The sequence below is a fragment of the Ambystoma mexicanum genome, chromosome 2q (assembly GCF_040938575.1).
Source record: "Ambystoma mexicanum isolate Mex_15411 chromosome 2q, UKY_AmexF1_1, whole genome shotgun sequence".
Lineage (NCBI taxonomy): Eukaryota > Metazoa > Chordata > Amphibia > Caudata > Ambystomatidae > Ambystoma > Ambystoma mexicanum.
Genome location: NC_090924.1, coordinates 1,365,038,361 through 1,365,065,079, shown reverse-complemented (window position 1 = coordinate 1,365,065,079; position 26,719 = coordinate 1,365,038,361).

Sequence of the window (26,719 nt, the reverse complement as noted above, 5' to 3'; positions counted from 1 at the left end):
AGAGTTACTCAGTCAATCTAATGTGAAGTTATGGTCCTGTATGTTACTAATACGCCACTCGCGATTGATCTAGGGGTGTAATCAGGTTTGTGGTGTAAGACCAACGCTACTCCCCACTGCAGCGCATTTCAGCATGCTAGGAATTGGTTCCTGGGCTGCTCATAGGAGGGGGAAATACGCGGGTCGATAGGCGGCAGCTTGAGTGCCCGGGGATTTAGTGCGGTGGCAGGGGCTTAGGAGGAATGGATGGTGGCCTTTGGTGTTTTCGGGTAAAATTTCCCCGGTATGGCTCTGACAAAGGGATATCACCCAAGGCGGACTGGTCTTCACAGGGTGTGGGGAAATTAGTTGCACGGTCGCATATTGCTCCTGTGAGTTTCGGGAGTTCATGGGGAAGGTATTGGAAATAGGGTCAGAAGTGGTAAAGTGGCTTATTATGTGGTCACTCGGTATCGGTTTAAAGGCGACGAGGGGTTCATCATTACATGCAATGGTGGGCAACCATGCCTGAGAGGCCATGGAGATGAAGGGTTGGTTGATATGGGGGGTTAGCCAAGGGGGCTGCAATTCCGTACCGCTGGCGTATGGTGCGGCGAACTAAGGAAAGGCGAGGAGCACAGCTCAGGTTAGGACTCTTGAGTTGCACCGACGGTTGCGGGCTAAGGGTGGCAGTACGACATCAGGGAGCTAAAACAAGCAGTCGGGGGCTCCGTGGATCCGGTTTTGAGGTTCAGTCAGCTCAGCTCTGGTTCACCATGGTTGGGGTTGGAGGCGACTGGAGGTTTGTAATAGGACGCGATAGGCTAGGCAGCCAGGCCGAAGGGGAAGATGGTATGACTTGGGGTATGAGATACAAGTCACAGGTTCAAAGCCCAATAAGGCCTACTCAGCTTTCACCCTTCCAAGGACAGTAGACAATTACCAATAGCGGTTGGGTTGATAGTAAGTGAAGATGGGGGCTGTATAGAGCGTCAGATTAAAAGCACTAGAGAAACAACGCGTCAACAGCAGTATAGAAGTTTGCCCGGTTCCGGGTCGCTAGTCAACGGTAGCAGTCTACATGCAGAGAAAAGCTAAAGTATGGACAGCACAGCAGCGCGTACATTAGCATAGCTCGTGGCCTCGTTCCAGACCTGCTGCCGGCGCCATTAAAAGGTGCCTGCGGTGGCGCATGGCCAGCCGTCCTTCTGGTTGAATGCGAAGGAAAGGGGCTCAAGGCTAAGAAAGGGGAGTTGGTTACGCTAGGAAGATTGTGCATCTAGGAATTCTCCTTACACGGGGTGGCCTCAGGCGATTCTCCGATCAAGCAACTACTTGGCTGGTGGTAACATAGGTTTTGGAATGGGCAGGAAAGGGCAGGGATCGTTCAACAAGCGGCGGATTGTAAAGTAATGTGGAGCAGGTTCCCGACTCCTTGGGTCCGGGTCGGACATGGAACCGCGGGATGGTGACTATGGGTTAAAGAAGGTTAGCAGCGTGGTAAGCCTCAAACCGCGGGGGCGTGGGGGTAACTCAAGCACCTACGCAGTAACAGGCGATAATTTATTCCAAAGAGGGACGCCTTACCAGGGGGAGAAGTATTCTGGTACGGCGTGACAGGGAGAGTGCCGGTAGGGGGCTGAGGACGCCAGCGGCATTGGGGTCCCACAAGTTGGGGAACTACCATCATAGGGTACGGGGGAGCAGTGCAGGGTTTTGGCAGGCGCCCGTAAAGGATTAATTCATGTGTACAGCCAGGTTCAAGGTGTGTTAGGGCCACGTTTAGATGGGCCGGCGGGACATCCCGCCAACAGCGAACTGATTGTGTGCGGCCATGAGAAAGGCAGAACGCGGCAGCCACTGGTCACCTTGCTTAGTCCACCGGCGGAGATATTACTAGATGGCGTCAGATGAAACCACAGCGCTTCCCCGTGGAATTGCTCATTAAAGGGTTAATTATTTCAAGGGGGCCATGGGCTGCCGAGGCTGAGTGTTCCATAGGGATCATAATTGGTGCTCTGTGCAGGGCAGCTACTACGGGCTGCACAGGTTAGCTGAAGTGCCGCTGTTACTAGAGGCAACTCTGGTCGGAGGCTGGCATTTTTACTGCGTGGGCAGGTGAAGCTCGCTTTTAAATGGGGCAGGTCAAAGGGAGACTGGTGGGCTGAGCTAGCACGAACTTCCCTCCCCCTCGCTCGGACGAGGCCACATAACCCAAGAGGCGTCTGGTAGGTGGGGTAACTCTTTAGGACACCCCTGGGTGTCAGGGTGGTGGCATACGACACGTATTGAGGGTAAACCAATACCTCGGGGGGTGAAGGTTCTGGGGTCGGTTTGGGTACCCACAATCTGGGGTAAACCGGGACTTCGGGGGCCTGGAAAGGGTGAGCTTGACTGGAGGGGCCCAGTCGGGCACACAGCTGTTCAATTTGCGGCCAGGTCACGTCCTAATAATTAAAGTGGGGGTGCTCATCAACAAACAATGCGAGTTGGCACCCTCGGTAATTAACAGGTCAAGGTCTCATAGTGTTTAGGACACTGGAAGGGGGCATTCTAACTCGTATTGCACTTCTCGGGCCGGCACCTCTGGGGAGCCTAACGGCAGGGGCGGCTGGTGGGAACAACAAGGGACCAGCTTCGCCCAAAAATGAAACGGCGCTCTCCCCGCCTACGGACACTTGCAAGGGCAGGGTAGGCTCAAGCACAAAAGAGTGGAAGAGTTGGGCCCACCAAGGACTTGGTGCAAAAGAGTAAGGGGAAACAAGTAACTCCTGCAAGGGCAGGCAGGGGTGTCCCGGAGCTGGCCCGCCCTGGGTAAGGCGGAGGTTAAGGCGGAGCAGGAGGGGAACGGTCTTTTGCACGCCGCTGACCGGCGCCTCTTGGGAGCCTAACGGCAGGGGCGGCTGGTGGTAGCAACAAGGGACCAGCTTCGCCCAAAAATGAAACGGCGCTCTCCCCGCCTACGGACACCTGCAAGGGCAGGGGGGCTCAAGCACAAAAGATGGGGAGAGTTGGGCCTGCTACGGACTTGGTGCAAAGGAGTAAGGGGAAACAAGTAACTCCTGCAGGGCAGGCAGGGGTGTCCCGGAACAGGCCCGCCCTGGGTAAGGCGGAGGTTAAGGCGGAGCAGGAGGGGAACGGTCTTTTGCACGCCGCTGACCGGCGCCTCTTGGGAGCCTAACGGCAGGGGCGGCTGGTGGTAGCAACAAGGGACCAGCTTCGCCCAAAAATGAAACGGCGCTCTCCCCGCCTACGGACACCTGCAAGGGCAGGGGGGCTCAAGCACAAAAGATGGGGAGAGTTGGGCCTGCTACGGACTTGGTGCAAAGGAGTAAGGGGAAACAAGTAACTCCTGCAGGGCAGGTAGGGGTGTCCCGGAACAGGCCCGCCCTGGGTAAGGCGGAGCGGGATGGAAAGGGGACAGAGGAAACAGGGTGCTCTTTGCAGGAGATACCTGCACAGTTGGGTGACTGAGTGAGCGCATGGTCTGAGGTGATGCCCAGGGCAGAATGGAAGTGATTCCTAGGGCAGACTTGAATGGCACGGGGTGCCAGGGATCCAAGGGGTACAACTGCAGGGGCATGGGCGCAGTTTGCTAAGGAAACGGCAAAGCCGGACATATGGGTCATACACGGGGGAGGTAGCGACCGGAGAAGCCTGGGAAGGGGGGCTCTGGGGCAGGGGATGATGGTTTCCCTACAGCATTTGGCCAGTCGAGTGGGTGAAACAGAAATCATTGGGTCAGAGATAATCCCGAGGCCGGAATGGTCAATGGCGAATTCTGCAGGGGCTGTGGCCGGATCAGGCCCGGCTTGATTAAGTTAAAGTACCCGGGTTTTTCAGAAGGAAGGGGTGCATTTGTCACCAGGGTACAATTGTCATCACTGGGGTTGGAGCTAGTTACGGGATCCTTTGGGCAAAAACCCTAGAAAAGTGAGGAAGGCAGCAAGGGGGAGCCACGGTGGGCGGAAACCCACCCGTGGCGTGGCGGTGTTTGGGCAACCAAACACAAGAGACAGACTCCGGAGGAGCCAGGAGAAAGCCGGAAGGGTCTTCGCCCTTCTCGGACCAGCGCCCCTTGGGAGCCTGAACGGCAGGGGCGTCTGGGGGGAACAACAAGGGCTCAGCTTCCCCCAAGGAAACGGCACTCTCCCCGCCCAGGAATACCTGCATGGGCAGGTGAAGCTCAGGCGCAAAGGGTTGGGAGAGTTGGGCCTATAATGGACTTTGGGAAAGAAAGGGGGAAGCAGGTCATTGGACACGGAGCAGTCACTGCATCTTCTGAATTATTTCCACTAATGTGTACAGTGTGGTTTTATGTTATTGTGGAAAATAAATCTGCGGCCTTTTTATGTCAAAAAACAAAGCAAGACTCATTCTACACATTTCTGTGAGGGGGTAAAAGAAGAATGTGTTATTGCTATGTAATGGGTCCAAAATGGACGGATGCACGGGTTATGCCAGTGTCGACGACGAAATCCCAAAATGGAGGAGGCACCCCGATAACCCGGGCGGTGTCCTCCTCCTATCCTCCCCCTCCCCCGGGATGAGGGGGAGGTGCCCGCAGGAAGCGCGGCAAGACGAAGCGAAAGCCCGCGAAAGGAAACAGCGCGGCAAATCGGAGGAAAAGCCCGCGAAGGGCAACAATGGCGGGGGGTGGGGCTACCCTCCTTTATAACAAACGGGCTTCCCACTGCAGGCAGTATCTAGCCTTGGCATTGGGACGCCCACCTACCAGCAGAGGACTTCGTTTTCCCACCCACCCACCCTACAAACAGGACAAGCAAGGAGGCCTGATCGTCGATGTCGCAGGACGACAGGCGGTGTGGCGGTGTTTGGGCAACCAAACACAAGAGACAGACTCCGGAGGTGCCAGGAGAAAGCCGGAAGGGTCTTCGCCCTTCTCGGACCAGCGCCCCTTGGGAGCCTGAACGGCAGGGGCGTCTGGGGGGAACAACAAGGGCTCAGCTTCCCCCAAGGAAACGGCACTCTCCCCGCCCAGGAATACCTGCATGGGCAGGTGAAGCTCAGGCGCAAAGGGTTGGGAGAGTTGGGCCTATAATGGACTTTGGGAAAGAAAGGGGGAAGCAGGTCATTGGACACGGAGCAGTCGCTGCATCTTCTGAATTATTTCCACTAATGTGTACAGTGTGGTTTTATGTTATTGTGGAAAATAAATCTGCGGCCTTTTTATGCCAAAAAACAAAGCAAGACTCATTCTACACATTTCTGTGAGGGGGTATTGCTATGTAATGGGTCCAAAATGGACGGATGCACGGGTTATCAAGGGAGCTGTGTGCTCCCTAGTAGGGCAGGGCCGTCCTAAAGCCCAGTGCAGTGCTCCAGGATGGTCCTGGAGCACGGCCCGAGCCCGAGGGAAACTGGCTGCCTGCCGCAGTACTGTGTTGACGTCTTGACGAAATAGATAGATGATTTGTATTCAGTTAAGTAACTTTAAATTAAGTTACTTGAGTGAACAAAAAAAATCTTCCATTAATTTCATCAACGATGCATACACAACGCCAAGCACGCCGATGCGGCAGGCCCATGGGCCTACTACCCGGCCTCAGCCTGTGCACCACGGTCCCCCTGGGGCACACTGTACTGGCCTGGAAAGGGCAAGATGCCGTGCTAATACACGGTGATTGCCCCAACAGTCTCTCAGTACTTACCGTTACCGGCAAAATTCTTTGGCCTGCTGTTCGTGGTCACGGGAAGCTCAGAATCGACACAGCCTCTTACACCACAATAACCCACCCCACTCCCATACTCAAATGTCATTGGCTGGCAAGCAGCCAATTACATTACTGTATCTATGCAGGGAATCTTCGGTGCGCTGTTTGCGCACATATTTCAGTGGCGGGGCCACCCCTCAAGCGCCCCGCCAGGCTCCTAGTGAAAGGGTTTACGTAGAGTGCGTGGAGCTACCAGCTCCACGCACTTTAAGATAGGGAAAAGGTGAGTAAAATGGGATGCGCCCCGCTGTGGCAGCCAGCCCAGGCCCAATACTATTACTGTATTGTTTGTCACCAGAGCTCCTCTGCACTGCTCAAATGGGTACTGCAGCAGTAACATGCATCAACTGCTGCAGAGCAGCAACACTCACACCAAGGTGGGTGCCTCCTAGGTGGGGGGGCAGCGCCCTTCCGCCCTATGATAGCGGCCGCCACTGGCTGCATATAACGTACAATGCACTCCCTGACCGGACACATGCGCGTGCCAAAACACTTTCGCGTTCCAGCTTCCTCTGCTGGAACGCCCCCATGTATGGTGATGACATCATCACTCCTGCCCCCGGCCTTCAAGAAAAACACCACTGCCGGCCTCCCCCCCCCCCATACTGTTGGTGCTGCACCACCCAGCCACAGCAAACAAATTCCTCCAACGGAGACGCCAGTGGCACCAATGGCACTCAGCTCTCCTGTTCTTCACCTGTGCCACTGTGCACAGACAAATAGTCCAACTTGAAAACTGTTGGTGGTCACCACGGCAACTTCACTCTCCTTAGCGCCGCCACGTCCCTGCTGCACTGTCTCCTCATCAACAACCCAGGTGCCTCCCAGCCTGGATATGTCCTGCGCTGACATGCTATCAGCGTCCCCCAGGACCAGCACATGGACTGATATGTTGTAGCCTCTTAGACATGGGAAACCAAATACTGCTCCATCCTATCAGCGCCACCCGGGCTGCAGCTTCCTCCAATCACAGCCCTCTCCACATCACAGGCAACACCGGGATCCTATTTCTGCACCACCCGGCCCACAGCTGCTCCAGTGCCCACAGACTCAGGACTCTCCCTCTGGGCCTCACGACAGCCCTGCTGTCTGCCCGACAACACCACCAGCGCTGCTCCAAGCACACGTTGCTACTCCAGAAAAAGGGCTGACGAGCCCCCTGAACCACGGACACTCTCCTCCAGAGCTCTCCTCTGCCCAATTGTCCGCTTGATAACACCTCCTCACACCGCTCGGCCTGCGAGGTACCCTGGGAAGGGTAGCTGGTGGATGGGAACTTTTGGGGGCAGTGTCTTCCTCCTGCTGCTCCCCCACAGCAGCTCCTGGTTATTGCACATTGCATATTATTACAAACTGCAATGCTATCCTCCTTTCAAAAGAAGTTATCTCACAGGAGTAGATCAGAACTGCAATCTTATCCTCCCTTCAAAGGAAGTTATCCCACAGGAGTAGAGATCAGAACTGCAATGCTATCCTCCTTTCAAAGGAAGTTATCACACAGGAGTAGAGATCAGAACTGCAATGCTGTCCTCTATTCAAAAGAAGTTATCTTACAGGAGTAGAGATCAGAACTGCAATGCTATCATCCTTTCAAAGGACGTTATCACACAGGAGTAGAGATCAGAACTGCAATGGTATCCTCCCTTTAAAAGAAGTTATCACACAGGAGTAGAGATCAGAACTGCAATGCTGTCCTTCTTTCAAAAGAAGTTATCTCACAGGAGTGGAGATCAGAACTGCAATGGTATCCTTCTTTCAAAATAAGTTATCCCACAGGAGTAGAGATCAGAACTGTAATGTTATCCTCTCTTCAAAGGAAGTTATCACACAGTAACAGAGATCAGAACTGCAGTTTGGCACTTTCAAAAACGATTAATTGACCTCACGTCTAAATGGCGCATAATTGCCCCATTATAGTGACAATACTAACATCACATGAAAGTCATGGGAGTGAGTTTACCAGATTGGTTTTGCGGCTCACATTATGCACGCAATTTGCCTCTAATGGCACAAGGAAAATAGCTGACATTAATGCCCTGTAATGGGGGCTCAGATTGCTTGGTTCCCTGGCTGGCTGGCAGGCAGTTCCTCTGTTAAAGGGCAGGGGAAACTAATGAGTCGGCTGTCAGATGTATTCTCCCAGTGTGCAATGAGGCAAGCCAGGAGATATTATGAGCAAAGAACCATATCTGTCCATCCGATTTCAGGCCAGAGTTGGTACCTGTAAAAGGACCTGTCGCCATGTTCAGTATTAATTCAATGTAGTCAGATAAACAGGTGCCCTCTGGACTTGCCTGGCACTTCTGGAGTTTCAACCAATAGCACTTTGCATCATAGGACGTTTAGAGGAAAAGCTAAAACTGCGAGCCAAAGAACGCAAGGCGTAGTTTCTTTCAAAATCATGTTATTGTTATTTTGTGGAGCGCCTAAAATTGTATACAGAATATTTCAAAGAACTTTCTAAAGCAATGGGACTAAGTACAGTGGCTACAGAAGGGGAAACCAGTGATGGTAAGTACACAGGGAGTATTCTATTCGGTTTCTTCTCTAGTTGTTCATACTTGTAGAGGGTGAACACTCACCTCAGGGTATCTAGGCGCTAAAAGCCACGATCAAAAGAGAGATCAAATCTGTGTTACTTTTAAAGGATCAATAGGGCATGAGTGCCCATCTAAGCCAGTCCTTAATTTAGGGGATGATAGAAGCTCTTCTCAAGGTGCACAATATGTGTTAGAGAAAGTGGAGACGGCAGGAAACGTTATTGCGATTAGTGGGTAAGGGTGGTGATGGGATCCCTCCACAGCCTGGGGTTTATGAGATCAGCAAGCAGAAAAGAAGGAGCTTAACTAAAGGGCCATCTCTCCAAGTGTCTCTTGGGTTTCTATCTTTTGTGTTATTTGCCCATAAGGAAGGAGCGATGACGGAGAAGGTGCTGCATTGAATTCATGGCCTCTTGTGAATTCCTAATGCTGTGAGTTTATTTGCACAGGTAATTCGAGTGGGCTTTATTGCTGATAGGGTTTTCAGAAAGTGTCAACATACCTGGGCCCCTTTTGGTGAATGATTTTGCGTACAAGGTTCTTTTGACATCTATGGGGAGTGATTTTGGGGCTTCAAGCCCTGGAGACATGTACATGTGGAGTTTGATGCGTAGAATCTGCTGACCTGAAGCACAATGGAATATACTTGCAGCTGTCTAATGGAATGCACAAGACGCTGCACAATGGAATGTGCATGCAGCACAATGGAATGTGCATGGAGCTGTCTAATGGAATACACACGGCGCTGCCCAATGGAATGCGCATTCCGTCGTCTAATGGAATGCACAAGATGCTGCACAATGGAATGTGCATGCCGCCATCTAATGGAATGCACAAGATGCTGCACAATGGAATGTGCATGCAGCACAATGGAATGTGCATGGAGCTGTCTAATGGAATACACACGGCGCTGCACAATGGAATGCGCATTCCGTCGTCTAATGGAATGCACAAGATGCTGCACAATGGAATGTGCATGCCGCCATCTAATGGAATGCACAAGACGCTGCACAATGGAATGCGCATGGAGCCATCTAATGGAATGCACAAGACAGTGCACAGTGGAATACGCATGCCGCCGTCTAATGGAATGCACAAGACGCTGCACAATGGAATGTGCATGCAGCCGTCTAATGGAATGCACAAGACGCTGCACAATGGAATGTGCATGGAGCTGTCTATTGGAATGCACAAGACGCTGCACAATGGAATGTGCATGCCGCTGTCTAATGGAATGCACAAGATGCTGCACAATGGAATGTAAATGCTGCTGTCTAATGGAATGTACACGATGCTGCACAATGAAATGTGCATGGAGCTGTCTAATGGAATACACACGGCGCTGCACAATGGAATGCGCATTCCGTCGTCTAATGGAATGCACAAGATGCTGCACAATGGAATGCGCATGGAGCCATCTAATGGAATGCACAAGCCACTGCACAATGGAATGCGCATGGAGCCATCTAATGGAATGCACAAGACACTGCACAATGGAATGCGCATGGAGCCATCTAATGGAATGCACAAGACAGTGCACAGTGGAATACGCATTTTCTCCATTATTTGAGCTATATAAGGGATCTCTGACATGGGCCAGTAGTTCATCGGATCTGCAAGATCCAGTTTTCTAACACCAGACATTATGGCTTCTTTCATGGAGGGAGGGATGATACTTGAGCCAAAGTGGGCGTTGCAAAGATTGACCATTCCAGGGAACCGGGTATCTATGCATGTCTTCATAAGGGGGGGCTGGGAACCATTACCCTCTGGAGACTTTTTTGCTATTCTAACCACATCTTTGGGGAGAATGGGGATTGGTTCACCCATCGAATCAGAGGTTAAAGGTTTATAGGACATTTGGACAATATTTGTTAATCAATAGTACGTTGGATGTCTTAATTTTTTGACAAAGGATGCAGAAAGATGGTCCACCATTTGTTGAGTCAGGCTAATCGTTTCCTTCGTTTGTAATGGTTTGCTTAGCTCTTCGAAGATTTTATAGGTCTCTGCTGATTTTTATTTAGTCAGGTGAATGCAGTTTTGATCAAAAAGTTTATTTTTAGGTACAGTGACATAATGCTAAGCTCTAGATAGCATTCAGGGATGAACGAATACTGTCTAGGGTTGAACTAATAGCGTGGTTTTTACACATTAAGGAGCAGTGTTGGATAGCTGGTTTTAGTAAAGGCTGGAGGGAAGGTGGAGAATTGTTCTTCAAAGTTGACTGCATTATTCTTTTTCAAGGGTCTGATTTTGGTTTTGGGTAGCTCTGTGTGAGCTGGTACATAGCGCCCCCATCTGGAAGCACTCTTCCGAGTACTGGTAAACAGTTGCTGAAAGGACGAAGGGACCAATATGTGCTTAGGTCCAGAGAAAGGGCAATCCTGGGAGAAAATGATGTCAAGGGAATGCCCATTTTGATGTGTGGGATATTGGTTCCAATGGGTGAAAGCAACATTTTCTATGCTCACACTGAAACTAGTCACAGGTAAGTCTTCACGGACATCTAGCCAGAGGTTGGTGCCACCCAATATCAAAATAGTGTTTAATGTAGAGATGATCCTGTATAGAAATGTGAACTTTTCCAGGAGGAACAGACTGTTCTCCCTTGGGGGTCAATAAAAGACAGCGCAGATGACCGAGGAGTTACTGTGACTAAACGACTTCTGCGCTGCAGGACTGTAAGGATGAGTAGTGGCTAAACTACCTACCTAGCCACCACACTTCTGCAAAACAACAGTGATTCCAATAATAAAGGTAAATCAGGCACTGCTAAGGGATATAACTCATTTAGTTTTTTGTGGTAATATGGGCGAAGGGAAGACTATAACCTTCTCAGACGGTGTGTGAATGTTAGCCAGTAGCAACCCAAACAGCAAAGTAGAACAGTTCCAAAATGAAAGTATACCAAATGATCAGGTTCTATGAGAATGTATTCTGTAATTCCACAAATCAGTTGTATGTTTAACTATTTAAAAAATACTACCAAAAACCCACTCCCGTGCAGGAAAGACAGAGAAATGCAGAATGTAATGATGCCGCCCTCTAGGTGTTTACGAGGGACGAAAAACACAAGCACGAAATGCAAGATGAAATTCAAAAAGGATATGTTTATAGTGGAAAAGTGAAAAATCGATTTAGCCAGTTTCTAGGGCCCCAAAAGGTGGACCATTGGGACAAGGTCAGTTCAAAGTACCTTATTCCAACTTTTAAGTCAATTCGACGGTCAATTCAATGGTGTCAAGCCAGCCTTCAAACTGTTGTGGCTACAGGGTTCATATCAGGCGGCGGGTCAGCTTTGCATCAAATTCGAGTAGGTGCTCTGTGTAGTTTGTGATGGCGTCAACTGATGCAGGTGAAATGGCTCACCGGGAGTGGTTCGATAATCGAGTGTGGTTCAAAACAAGTAGTGCCGCTGGTTCAGCTCAATGAGGGACACATGGGTCAGGTGGTTTGAGTCAAACTGCGATGCAAATTCCTGGTGGGTCAATCCTTGGTTCGATGCAGTAGTTTGAAGTCATCTCCATGGAATGCCGGTGCTCAGGCCAGAGCGGTGATGAGGCTCTTGGGGGTGGAAGGTTTCTGTGCAGATCTGAATCAATGATGCAAGCACAAGGTTTCGAAGATCGAGTGAATGCCAGAGGCAGCATCACTGGATGCTTCTGGTGTGAATGCGGCGAACATGGATTGAATGTGGCTCAATCAGTTTGATGTGGTGAAAACAGGGATCCTGGCTATTTTGACACTGAGGATGCGTGAAACCCACAGCAGAGGGCTCTAGGACAGGGTGAGTCTTTCCAGGCTATGCTCTCCCAGCCTAGGGAGGTTTTTAAGCTGAGTAGCAGGTCCTGGTACTCAGTAAGAGTTACCCCTAATGTGCTGGGAGTGGGTAGAAAGCGGAGGTTTCCTCTGCCTTGGAACATTCCTTCTTCATCTCAATGACTGAAGACTTCGAGAAAGATTAACTCTCCAAAAAGAGGTCTTAATGAATTCTTTCTTATATCCTGGATAGTCCAGAAGGGTGACAAAGAAGGGGTGGGAGACTCGTTCCTTTATAGGCACATGCACACAAGAGATTGGACAAAAGCAATCCTGCTTTATGATGTGCAATCCCTGCCCTTGTGACAAGTGGTCCTTGCCTTCTTGCAACATACCCAAAGTCCTTTGTGCTAAAGGAAGTGTAGAGACAGCAACGAAGGAGAGGTACAGAGAGAAAGAGGATGATGAAACTCAGCTGGGCTCCCTCTGTCTACACTAACACTACCCCCTTCTCAGACCCATAGTATCAAAGGTCCTTTGGTATACAATATATTGATGTGATGCTAGTCCGTTTGATTAGGACATGTCCTATGATTCCTGTTTCCCAGAAAAGTAGCTCCTGCTGAGGGGCTGTCCTACTGTAGAGAGCTGTTATCCAACCTCACAACGGATGAAAAGAGAACCCCCCAGCTCCCACGTTCCACACACTGGCTATGTTCCTGGCAGCAGAGACAGCCAGTCTAGGCCGAATACACACAGTGTGTCCATGGCAGGCCTGTGCTTACATTGTTGACACATGTATGATACAGATCAGATTTGGCTTTAATAATTACGTGAATTACTGGCCTCCATACCCCAAATTCACGCATGGCTTATGTTTAAAGATTAAACTTCCACCAGTATGGTAATGCATCATAATGATGCAATTTTGAAACAAAGGTACAGATTTTAAATGCAGCCTCTGCACTGAAGTGACTTTGCTGTCACCGTAGCTGTTAAGAGAGCCCCGTTATGGGAGGCCGTTCAAGTCAAAATTACACCTTTGTGAATGGGACATATTGAAGTGAATACAACATGCAGTGAAATGAGTAAGGCATACACTGAGATGACTATAATATGTATCAAAATGAGTATAACATGTATTGAAATGAGTATGACATGTATTGAAATGAGTATGACATACAATGAAATTCAATGAATAAGACATGCATTGAAATGAATAGGACACACATTGAAATGAATATGACATGCAATTGAATGAGTATGGCACCCATTGAAATGAATATGACACATTGAAATAAATATGACACCCCTTGAAATGAATATGACACTCATTGAAATAAATATGACACACGTTGAAATAAATATGACACCCATTGAAATGAATATGACACGCATTGAAATAAATATGACACACGTTGAAATAAATATGACACGTTGAAATAAATATAACACCCATTGAAATGAATATAAAACACGTTGAAGTGAATAGGACACGCATTGGAATGAATATGACACCCACTGAAATTAATATGACACACATTGAAGTGAATAGGACATGCAATGGAATGAATATGACACCCATTGAAATAAATATGACACACGTTGAAATAGATATGACACACGTTGAAATAAATATGATAGCCATTGAAATGAATACGACACACATTGAAATAAATATGACACCCATTGAAATGAATATGACACATGTTGAAGTGAATAGGACATGCAATGGAATGAATATGACACTCATTGAAATAAATATGACTCACGTTGAAATAAATATGACACACGTTGAAATAAACATAACACCCATTGAAATGAATATGAAACAGGTTGAAGGGAATATAACATTCATTGGAATGAATATGACACCCATTGAAATGAATATGACACACATTGAAGTGAATATAACATGTATTGGCATGAATAGGACATGCATTGAGATAATTATGACACCCATTGAAATGAATATGACACACATTGAAGTGAATATAACATTCATTTGAATGAATATACAATGCATTGGAATGAATAAGACATGCGTTAAAATGAATATAACATTCATTGGAATAAATATGACACCCATTGAAATGAATATGACACACGTTGAAGTGAATAGGACATGCAATGGAATGAATATGACACCCATTGAAATAAATATGACTCACGTTGAAATAAATATGACACACGTTGAAATAAACATAACACCCATTGAAATGAATATTAAACAGGTTGAAATGAATATAACATTCATTGGAATGAATATGACACCCATTGAAATGAATATGACACACATTGAAGTGAATATAACATGTATTGGCATGAATAAGACACACATTGAAATGAATAGGACATGCATTGAGATAATTATGACACCCATTGAAATGAATATGACACACGTTGAAGTGAATATAACATTCATTTGAATGAATATACCATGCATTGGAATGAATAAGACATGCGTTAAAATGAATAGGACATGCATTGAAATAAATATGACACCCATTGAAATGAATATGACACATGTTGAAGTGAATAGGACATGCAATGGAATGAATATGACACCCATTTAAATAAATATGACTCACGTTGAAATGAATATGACACACGTTGAAATAAACATAACACCCATTGAAATGAATATGAAATAGGTTGAAGTGAATATAACATTCATTGGAATGAATATGACACCCATTGAAATGAATATGACACACATTGAAGTGAATATGACGCATGTTGAAGTGAATAGGACATGCAATGGAATGAATATGAAACCCATTGAAATTAATATTGCACACATTGAAGTGAATGTAATATGTATTAAAATTAATTTAACATCCATTTGAATGAATAAGTCATTACCTCCATGTCCCCATTCCTCTTCCCAGTACTTCCCTTTGAGTATGGTCCGTGCTCACTGGAACTCTTTTCTTTTCAAGCTGCCCTCCTCCAATTGGAAGGAGTTATCAGGTGTTCTAGGGCTTTGGTGGTCTTCAGGTCTTCGATCTAGTGGAATGATGCTATGGTTCGGAAAGACAACACCTTGGCTCTTGCTTCCATCATCCATCAGGGGGTTACGGGGTCCCACTCCCTGGAGGATCTGGCTTTGTCCATTTGGACCTGGAGCACGGCACACCTGGTCTCCTTGAGAGCGTTCCATATCCAGGGGGTGGACAATGTGACTGTGGACCGGCTTAGCAGGGTGTTTCCGGTCTCAGCGGAGATGTCTCTTTGTCCCAAGGTTTTTCAGGATGTGTGTCGGTGGTTCGGCATCCCTATATGGACCTCTTTGCCTCCCCCTGCAACTCTCAACTTTCCTGGTTTTGCTTGAGGACTCTGCCCCCCAGGAGTTTGTGGGGGGGTGGACGCTCTTCCCTTGACTTGGCCCCTCAGAGCTTCTTTATGCCTTTCCTCCAAATCCCCTGATTCTGCAGGTCATCAGCACAATCAGATAATCTCCACGTGTTTATCCTGGTGGTCCCTTACTGGCCTCAGAGGGGGTGGTTCCCGGGCCTTCTGGAGATGCAGTTAGCTTCTCCTTGGGTGTTGCTCAGGTGGCCGTCTGCATTGCGGGTGGTCAATGTCCCCCTTCTCCTCTCTCATCTGTTGTGGGTTCTGGAAACAGAGAGGAGGGATCTCCTGGCATTAGGCCTTTCAGCTGCAGTGGCTGGGATGGTTCAGAGGGTGCGTCAGTCCTCTACACTTAGGTTCTGACCATCATTGGGCTAATTTTCTGGCTTGGTGTCATCTGAAGTGTGTCCTGGCACTGGAGTGTGGCATCCCAGACATTTTGCAATTTCTTCATGAAGGGGCGGAGAAGGGGTTGGTGGTCTCCACTTTCTGTTCTCAGTGGTCTGCCATTCGGGTTTTCCAGGTTTCCTGGACCTCTCCGCTAGGGGGCGAGGCTCTGGTCTCAACACTCTTCAAAGGGGTAGCAGGTACTCATCCTTTGGGCCCAGTTGGGGTTCCCCGTGGGACTTTCCTTTGGTCATGTCCATATTGCAGAAGCCACCATTTTAGCCCCAGGAGGAGGTGAAGATTAAATAGTTGTTGCTGAAGACTACCTTCCTGATTGCCATTACTTTGGCTCAGTATTTGGGGGAAATCAGGGCCCTCTTGCGTAGGCCACTGTTTCTAGTGGTCGAGGAGGAGGCTTTGGTGCTGGGCTGTGACCCCTCGTTTGTGCCCAAGGTCGCCTCTTGGTTCCATCGGTCTCAGGAAGTGGTTATCTCAGCTTTCTTTCTTGCTCCATCCTCTCCTAGGGGGGAGGCTTGGCATTGTCTGGATGCCAAGCAGGCGGTCTTACATTATCTGTCCCAGAGAGAGTCCTTTTGTCTCACTGATCAGGGGGCAGGGGACTGTGGTTGCCAGGCTTCCATTCCAACGATTAGCCGGTGGACTAATCTTTGATTCTATGAGTCTGTGGGCCTCTGTACTGCAGCTTGGGTCCAGGGTCGGTCCACAAGAGGGGTGACCGTCTCCTGGGCAGGCCTGCGGGGGCTACCTTTGTTGGATATTTGCTGAGCTGCCACATGAGCTACACCTAATACATTCATTCTGCATTACCAACTCAACATGGAGGGGCTCCAGTCTACGTCCTTTGGTGTGGGTGTCTGGAGGCTGTGTCTGGTTGAGGTGGTGATAGGAGTCATGGTCAGCATGCCTTTGGCTTTTTGCTGTATCTTGAATAAATTGGTGTTGGGGGGGTTTCGCATTACCGTTGGTGTCTGTGTCTTTTGTGGTGGGCCTGGGCGTCCTTCCTGTTTCTGCTTTGGTACAACTCAAAGGTAAGTACCTGGACGAGAAAGAATGACGTGGAGGTAATAGTCAGATTACTTACTGGTAATCTTGAATATTCCCCCTCCTCCTCCTCCTCTGTCACACCCACCCAGGACCTTTGCTCGGCCCTGGCTGCACACTTCACTGAAGAAACGCAAGACATCCTTTTCTCTCTCACTTCCACACCACATCATACACCAACACTTCTGGAGCCTCCCTTTGCTACTCTACCACTTCTCCTCTCTTCTCTCAATCCAATTACACCTGATGAGGTCGCCAGACAAGTCCGATCTAGGAAGGCCTCATCCAAACAGATGGACCCCTGCCCTCCAAAACCATTAAGTACAACATTGACTCTCTTTCTCCAGCCTTGGCTGATCACTGCAATCTCTCTTTTGCCACTAGAGTTTTCCCATCTTCTCTTAAGCACTCCATTGTGCACCCTCTGCTTAAGAAACCCTCTGCCGACCCCTCCATTCCAGCAAACTACCGCCCTATCTCTTTCACCCCCTTCCTGGACAAACTCTTAGAGAAGCTGGCTATCTCTCAGCTCACCCTCAACACTGAATCTGCTGGTTGCCTCCACGACCATCAGTCTGGCTAGAGAGCATCCAGAGGAACGGAAAACGCTCTTCTGAATACCTGTGAAGACCTGCTCTTAAATCTCGACACTAACACCCCTCTGTCCTCATTCCTCTTGACCTCTTCTCTGCCATTGACATGGTAAACCACAACATCCTGATTGCACGTCTCCGTGACACCCTGGGAATCACAGGTCAGGCTCCGGCGTGGGTAACCTCATTCTTTTCCGGCCGTCCATCCCAGGTGGAACATGGGTCTTTTCTTTCTACTCTCACTCTTTCAACCTGTGGTGTTTCCCAGTGTTCTAACTTAGCCCCCTGGTTCTTCAAGGTCTACATGGCTGCGCTGGCATGTGTGATTGTCACTTTCATCTCTAACTTCCAGTGTTACGCTGATGACATGCAACTCTCCTTCAGGCTACCCTGAGCAACCTCTTATACCTTTCTTATATCTGACTGTCTGCAATTCAGCCATGGTGTGCTGCAAACTACCTCTGCCTCAGTGCCAGTAAGACTGAGAACTTTCACATCAGGACTCCTGCTCCCACGTTCCCACTCTCTTTCTGGTCAGCCTCCATTGGCCCTGCACCTGCACCCAGCTGTGAGGCAAAAAACCTTGGGGTCATCTTCGACTGCACTCTATCCTTATTCACTCACATTTGGGACATCTCTAAAAAGTCCAACTACCAGCTGCACCTCCTCAGTGATACTTTTCCTTTTCTCACCTTCCCCCAGTGACTCACTGTCTCCATAGCCCTGGTTCTCTCAAGGCTGGACTACTGCAATAGCCTCTTTCTCAACCTCCTTGCCTCTGCTCTGAGCCCTCTGCTACTCATCCAGAACATAAACGCAAGACTTATCCTTGGCCTCAAGCCCACAGACCGCATCTCTCTGGCGCTGGAATTCCTCCACTGGCTCCCTGTGTCTGCAAGGACCAAGTTGAAGACCCTCTGCATTGTCCAGAAGGCTTTCTGGGGCATGGGACCTACCTATCTGCAATGATGCCTACCTAAATACTGTCCTTCCCGAGCCCTCTGCTCATCTACCTCCAACATTCTGCGAGTGAGCCGGTTCTCCAAGCAGAGATTTGGAGGGAGATCTTTATCCTCAGCAGCGGCACCCCTCTGGAACAGTCTCCCTGCCGCCCTCCATCTTGAGCCTGATCTCCTTAAGGTCCAGAAACTCCTCAAGACATTCCTCTTCTCCTCTTCCTTCTCTATCCCTCTACCCTGCTAACCTCTTTCTCCGCTCTATCCCTCTCTCCCTCCTTTTCCGCATAGTTTGCTGACTGGCCGCCAGGTGTACCTCAGAGTCTCACAGGTCCTGGGCAACCTTGCCAGTCCTCTCGCACTTGCCTCTGGGCCTTACACCTGCCTCATCGTTACTGCACTTGGTCAATGACCCATGAGAGTGCCATCTCTCAGCACTTACCTCTGCTTCTTACTGACTGGGTGCACTTGGACTCCCCCTCACTCCTGCACTTGTCCTCCCGCACACACCTCCCCTCTCCTGTACTGTCTTGCACTTGCATGATCTGAACGTACCATGCCTTGAAGATTCATCTATCTATCTTCCCTTGTCCCCTCCTTGCATGGTGGCGCCTCAATGCACTTGGAAAAACTGCAGAATCGTCATCAGAAACCCCACAGGTTGAAAGAGTGAGAGTAGAAAGAAAAGACCCAAGTTCCACCTGGGATGGACGGCTGGAAAAGAATGAGGTTACCCACGCCAGAGCCTGACCTGTGATTCCCAGAGTGTCACGGAGACGTGCAATCAGGATGTTGTGGTTTACCATGTCAAAGGCAGAGAAGAGGTCAAGAGGAATGAGGACAGAGGGGTGTTAGTGTCGAGATTTAAGAGCAGGTCTTCACAGGTATTCAGAAGAGCGTTTTCCGTTCCTCTGGATGCTCTCTAGCCAGACTGATGGTCGTGGAGGCAACCAGCAGATTCAGTGTTGAGGGTGAGCTGAGAGATAGCCAGCTTCTCTAAGAGTTTGTCCAGGAAGGGGGTGATAGAGATAGGGTGGTAGTTTGCTGGAATGGAGGGGTCTGCAGAGGGTTTCTTAAGCAGAGGGTGCACAATGGAGTGCTTAAGAGAAGATGGGAAAACTCTAGTGGCAAAAGAGAGATTGCAGTGATCAGCCAAGGCTGGAGAAAGAGAGTCAATGTTGTACTTAATGGTTTTGGTGGGGCAGGGGTCCACCTGTTTGGATGAGGCCTTCCTAGATCGGACTTGTCTGGCGACCTCATCAGGTGTAATGGGATTGAGAGAAGAGAGGAGAAGTGGTAGAGTGGCAAAGGGAGGCTCCAGAAGTGTTGGTGTATGATGTGGTGTGGAAGTGAGAGAGAAAAGGATGTCTTGCGTTTCTTCAGTGAAGTGTGCAGCCAGGGCCGAGCAAAGGTCCTGGGTGGGTGTGACAGAGGAGGAGGAGGAGGGGGAATATTCAAGATTACCAGTAAGTAATCTGACTATTACCTCCACGTCCCTCTTTCTCGTCCAGGTACTTACCTTTGAGTTGTACCAAAGCAGAAACAGGAAGGACGCCCATGCCCACCACAAAAGACACAGACACCAACGGTAATGCGAAACCCACCCAACACCAATTTTTTCAAGATACAGCAAAAAGCCAAAGGCATGCTGACCATGACTCCTATCACCACCTCAACCAGACACAGCCTCCAGACACCCACACCAAAGGACGTAGACTGGAGCCCCTCCATGTTGAGTTGGTAATGCAGAATGAATGTATTAGGTGTAGCTCATGTGGCAGCTCGGCAGATATCCAACAAAGGTAGCCCCCGCAGGCCTGCCCAGGAGACAGTCACTCCTCTTGTGGACCGACCCTGGACCCAAGCTGCAGTACAGAGGCCCACAGACTCATAGAATCAAAGATTAGTCCACCAGCTAATCGTTGGAATGGAAGCCTGGCAACCACAGTTCCCTGCCCCCTGATCAGTGAGACAAAAGGACTCTCTCTGGGACAGATAATGTAAGACTGCCTGCTTGGCATCCAGACAATGCCAAGCCTCCCCCCTAGGAGAGGACGGAGCAAGAAAGAAAGCTGAGATAACCACTTCCTGAGACCGATGGAACCAAGAGGCGACATTGGGCACAAACGAGGGGTCACAGCCCAGCACCAAAGCCTCCTCCTCGACCACAAGAAACAGTGGCCTACGCAAGAGGGCCCTGATTTCCCCCAAATGCTGAGCCAAAGTAATGGCAATCAGGAAGGTAGTCTTCAGCAACAACTATTTCATCTCCACCTCCTCCTGGGGCTAAAATGGTGGCTTCCGCAATATGGACATGACCAAAGGAAGGTCCCACGGGGAACCCCAACTAGGCCCAAAGGATGAGTACCTGCTACCCCTTTCAAGAGCGTTGGGACCAGAACCTCGCCCCCTACCGGAGAGGACCAGGAAACCTGGAAAGCCCGAATGGCAGACCACTGAGAACAGAAAGTAGAGACCACCAACCCCTTCTCCGCCCCTTCATGAAGAAATTGCAAAATGTCTGGGATGCCACACTCCAGTGCCAGGACACACTTCAGGTGACACCAAGCCAGAAAATTAGCCCAATGACGGTCAGAACTTAAGTGTAGAGGACTGACGCGCCCTCTGAACCATCCCAGCCACTGCAGCTGAAAGGCCTAATGCCAGGAGATCCCTCCTCTCCGTTTCCAGAACCCACAACGGATGAGAGAGGAGAAGGGGGACATTGACCACCCGCAATGCAGACGGCCACCTGAGTAACACCCAAGGAGAAGCTAACTGCATCTCCAGAAGGCCCGGGAACCACCCCCTCTGAGGCCAGTAAGGGACCACCAGGATAAACACGTGGAGCTGATCTGATTGTGCTGATGACCTGCAGAATCAGGGGATTTGGAGGAAAGGCATAAAGAAGCTCTGAGGGGCCAAGTCAAGGGAAGAGCGTCCACCCCCCCCACAAACTCCTGGGGGGCAGAGTCCTCAAGCAAAACCAGGAAAGTTGAGAGTTGCAGGGGGAGGCAAAGAGGTCCATCCAGGGATGCCGAACCACCGACACACATCCTGAAAAACCTTGGGACAAAGAGACATATCCGCTGAAACCGGAAACACCCTGCTGAGCCGGTCCACAGTCACATTGTCCACCCCCCCCGGATATGGACCGCTCTCAAGGAGACCAGGTGTGCCGTGCTCCAGGTCCAAATGGCCAAAGCCAGATCCTCCAGGGAGCGGGACCCCGTAGCCCCCTGATGGTTGTTGGAAGCATGAGCCAAGGTGTTGTCTTTCCGAACCATAGCATCATTCCACTAGATCGAAGACCTGAAGACCACCAAAGCCCTAGAACACCTGATAACTCCTTCCAATTGGAGGAGGGCAGCTTGAAAAGAAAAGAGTTCCAGTGAGCACGGAACGTACTCAAAGGTAAGTACTGGGAAGAGGAATGGGGACATGGAGGTAATGATTTATTCATTCAAATGGATGTTAAATTAATTTTAATACATATTAGATTCACTTCAATGTGTGCAATATTCATTTCAATGGGTTTCATATTCATTCCATTGCATGTCCTATTCATTTCAACATTCGTCATATTCATTTCAATGGGTGTCATATTTATTTCAATGCATGTCCTGTTCATTTTAACGCATGTTTTATTCATTCCAATGCATGATATATTCATTCAAATGCATGTTATATTCACTTCAATGTGTGTCATATTCATTTCAATGGGTGTCCTATTTATTCCAATGAATGTTATATTCACTTCAACCTGTTTCATATTCATTTCAATGGGTGTTATGTTCATTCCATTACATGTCCTATTCACTTCAACATGCGTCACATTCATTTCAGTGGGTGTCATATTCATTCCAATGACTGTTATATTCAATTCAACCTGTTTCATATTCATTTCAATGGGTGTTATGTTTATTTCAATGTGTGTCATATTTATTTCAACGTGAGTCATATTTATTTCAATGGGTGTCATATTCATTCCATTGCATGTCCTATTCACTTCAACATGTGTCCTATTCATTTTAATGGGTGTCATATTTATTTCAATGTGTGTCATATTCATTTCAATGTGTATCATATTTATTTCACCGTGTGTCATATCTATTTCAACGTGTGTCATATTTATTTCAATGGGTGTCATATTCATTCCAATGCGTGTCCTATTCACTTCAACGTGTTTTATATTCATTTCAATGGGTGTTATATTTATTTCAACGTGAGTCATATTTATTTCAACATGTGTCATATTTATTTCAATGCCTGTCATATTCATTTCAATGGGTGTCATATTTATTTCAATGGGTGTTATATTTATTTCAATGTGAGTCATATTTATTTCAACATGTGTCATATTTATTTCAATGCGTGTCATATTCATTTCAATGGGTGTCATATGTATTTCAACGTGTGTCATATTTATTTCAATGCTTGTCATATTCATTTCAATGGGTATCATATTTATTTCAACGTGTGTCATATCTATTTCAACGTGTGTCATATTTATTTCAATGGGTGTCATATTCATTCCATTGCATGTCCTATTCACTTCAACGTGTTTTATATTCATTTCAATGGGTGTTATATTTATTTCAACGTGAGTCATATTCACTCCAACGTGTTTTATATTCATTTCAGTGGGTGTTATATTTATTTCAACGTGAGTCATATTTATTTCAACGTGTGTCATAATTATTTCAATGCGGGCCATTCATTTCATTGGGTGTCATATTTATTTCAACGTGTGTCATATTTATTTCAACGCGTGTCATATTCATTTCAATGGGTGTCATATTTATTTCAACGTGTGTCATATTAATTTCAATGGGTGCCATATTCATTCCATTGCATGTCATATTCACTTCAACGTGTGTCATATTCACTTCAATAGGTGTCATATTCATTTCAATGTGTGTCCTATGCATTTCAATGCATGTCTTATTCATTGAATTTCATTGTATGTCATACTCATTTCAATACATGCTATACTCATTTCGATACGTATTATAGTCATCTCGGTGTATGCCTTACTCATTGCACTGCATGTTGTATTCACTTCAATATGTCACATTCACAAAGGTGTAATTTTGACTTGAACGGCCTCCCATACCCCGTGGCCTTTGAACCTGCCCTGTGCCATTGGACAGAAGGCACTTTAGTTCAGGACACTGATGCAGCAGGGCGAAGGCCTACGCTATTCTTATGGCATGGAGTTTGAGGAAAGAGGGGGTCTAAGTAGAAAACCACCCTTAGCGAGATCGAATTCCCTGCCTAATGTATTAATCAAAAGCAAGAAAGCTAGGGCTTCACACCCTTGGAGTCTTGTGTTAAATGGATACAACTAAATATTGTGTTTTTGAAGGAAGGTGAGACACACATGTATAAAGATATATACTTTCATGTGAAAATAAATACAATCAAAATAATATTACAGAAATAAAAATAAAAATGATATATAAATTGGTGCACATGTGTCTGCCAGTCCTATAACTTGCACTGACCTGCAGTGATTGAGTCTCCCTATGGCAGGCGTATGTGTTACATGTGCGCCTGCTTTCCTAGCATGTGAAATGAAGGCTGGAAATAGGCCGGGTCGTCTTTCTACATCTTCGGTTCACTGGACAGTTTGTGTGCTTGGGGAGTGTGCAACATTGTATTCTCAGTAAGGCGACAAGGCTCTTGTAACTTGATTCTGCCTCTGATATAATCTCCAGTCACACAGCTACTGAAGCCCGGATTCCTCAAGTGTCCCTTTAAGTGGTGGAAGAACTCCACTGAATGCAGTTTTGCCAATGTTGCCAATCAAGCAAGCAGTGGCTTGAAGACAAGGTCATTTCCTACTTGGCTGGAGGTCTGTTTGGAAAGGTTCTGTGTTATTTAATCGCAGGGGTTTCACCGAATCCCGTTTCAGCGTTTTTTCACTGCATTTGACTGCATAAAATGTGTGTGGGGGGGTCACCGCACCCACCCAGCCCCCCTTACACAAACCAACCTTTCTAAATACCTAACCCCAACACATCATCTACTTGTTTGCGGTAAAATGCGGTAGAGAATCTAGTAAAATGGGATTCGGCTAAAGTGGCTGCAAGTGCAATGGGCATTTCCATTAGGAAAGGATTGGGGGCTCTCTCAATTGCGGAAGGATTGTCCTGTCATTATCCTGCAGGATTTCTTTAAGGGTTTTGACAGGTGTAAGGTTTTAGTACTCGACTGCCCTACTAAACTGATGTATTGGGGAGGGCCGAGACCACCAGGACTGGCCTACGTCAAAGCAATGGGACGTTCCACTGTCATATTCTTGAAACCGGGGCCAAGTGACATGATCCTGACACCACCCCCTGGGCCAAACACCCACTGGTACAGTGAGATACAGCACCTCTGTGGCACTGTCCAGGTGGTTTGCAGGGCACATCCTCACAGGGTCATAATGAGCAGAGGGGCAACAGATACGTTAGGAGGATCTCGGGGTGTAGATTTCCACATGCATGCACGTGCTACAATACCAACAGTACTACTGCCTCGGTTTGATCTGAGATGCCTAACTTCCCACCAATAAGGGCGCACAGAAATTGCACCCAGAGGGTCAGAACATACCATGCGCACTAATTGGCCAGTGCTCCAGTCTTACAGCCAATAAGGTGGCCAGGATGCATCAGCTGTTGTGACTGGCTGAAATGCTGGGAATTCTAGCAAATCACATCCCATCTTTTATCTCTACTGGGGGCAACCTGGCAGCTATAAGATGCCACTGCATGTATGTGCTTGATTCTGAATCAATGTCCACTAAAAAAGTGCAGTGCACATGGTGATGCGTATTTGACTTAATTCCTAAATGAGATGTCTGCTAACACCAACAGGAATGCAAAGTAAGCACTGGTCCCTGTCTCTATGGGCCTCATTACGAGTCACCCGGTATGGAAATAATGGTGGCGTTAAACCCGCCGCCATCGTTGTTTCCATACCGGGTGATCTCGAGTCCTGCAGGCGGAGGTGTCATTCCCGCCAGGTCTGACCTGGCGGGTTTAACACCGCCTGCCTGCAGGCGGACGTGGAAACACCGGCACCATCACAAGGATTTCCCGGGTCACTGGGGTTATAATGCCCCGGTAATTCTGGGAATCATGGAGGCAGAATGGTAATACGAGTCCGGCAGTAACCGAGCCAGAAAAACCGGCAGGTTACCACCGGACTCGTAATGAGGCCCTATGTCTGTCTCTCTTTCTCACTCTCGATCTCTATCTCTCCAGCCCTCTGTCTCACACGTTCACTCCAAATAAAACAAATCCTCCCAAGTAATTGAGTGTCCAGTAGTATTTTACTGTATTCTAGAAGTATAGAAACAACTTGTTTATTTTCACCGCTGTCTATAAATACCTAGCCATCATTAATGGCCAAGCAAGTACCAGGAGCCTTCTGCTCATAGGGTGGCAACCGCTCTGCTCTCGGGTTTCTTTCCATCTCTCTTTGTTGTCACCCACTGCACTGCATTCCCTCAACACTCCTGAGTGTCCAACAACAGCAGGGTGACCTCAGGTTGCAGAGCCAGGCACAATGTACCTCTTTAGCAAACAATACGACAGCGGCAGCGGGTGAACTTTTTAATTTCCCACCAATATACAAGAGCGACCAAGCAAAGTTAGGGAGCTAGAACCAACCAAGAGAGATTTGTGGGGGTTCTCACAGTGAGAAATGTTTTTGAATAATGGGTTAAAAGGGTGAATTGTACAGCACACTTTCTATGAGAAATTGGGTAAAATACCAGACAGTTTGCAATCAGTTTTGTAGGGTTACTAATGAAAAACCCCTATACATGCAAGTCACAAGTAGTGCACAGGAGTATTAACCAAGGCATTTTCAAGATGCCTTTTCCCACAGTATATGGCAGCATAACAAACATTTTCATGCTGGCTGTGCCCATACATTTATATTCTGGGTGCACCTATATATGCCAGTGTTCCCATATAAGAACATGCTCATGTTTGTTTTCCGCATAATGCCAGCACTATAAGAAAACATGTTCAAGCAGGAACTCCCAATATATGTCAGTACCCCCACGTAAGAACATACTCCTGCTGGCTTTGTTATTATAAATGCCATGCCACTATAAGAAAACATGCCCAAACTGGCTGCATCAATGTAGGTCAGTTTAGACACATAATAGGACTTATCATGCTTGCTTTATCAAAGATGCCCAGTAAAAAATGTCATGCCACAGTAAGAAATAGGTATGTTATGTTATGTTATTTGGCATTGTATAGCGCCCAGTGACATTGGTATGGCCTAAAAGCCCTGTGGGGTAAATGCGCTTGGAGTACCTAAGTCTGAGGTATGAGAATTGAAGGAGG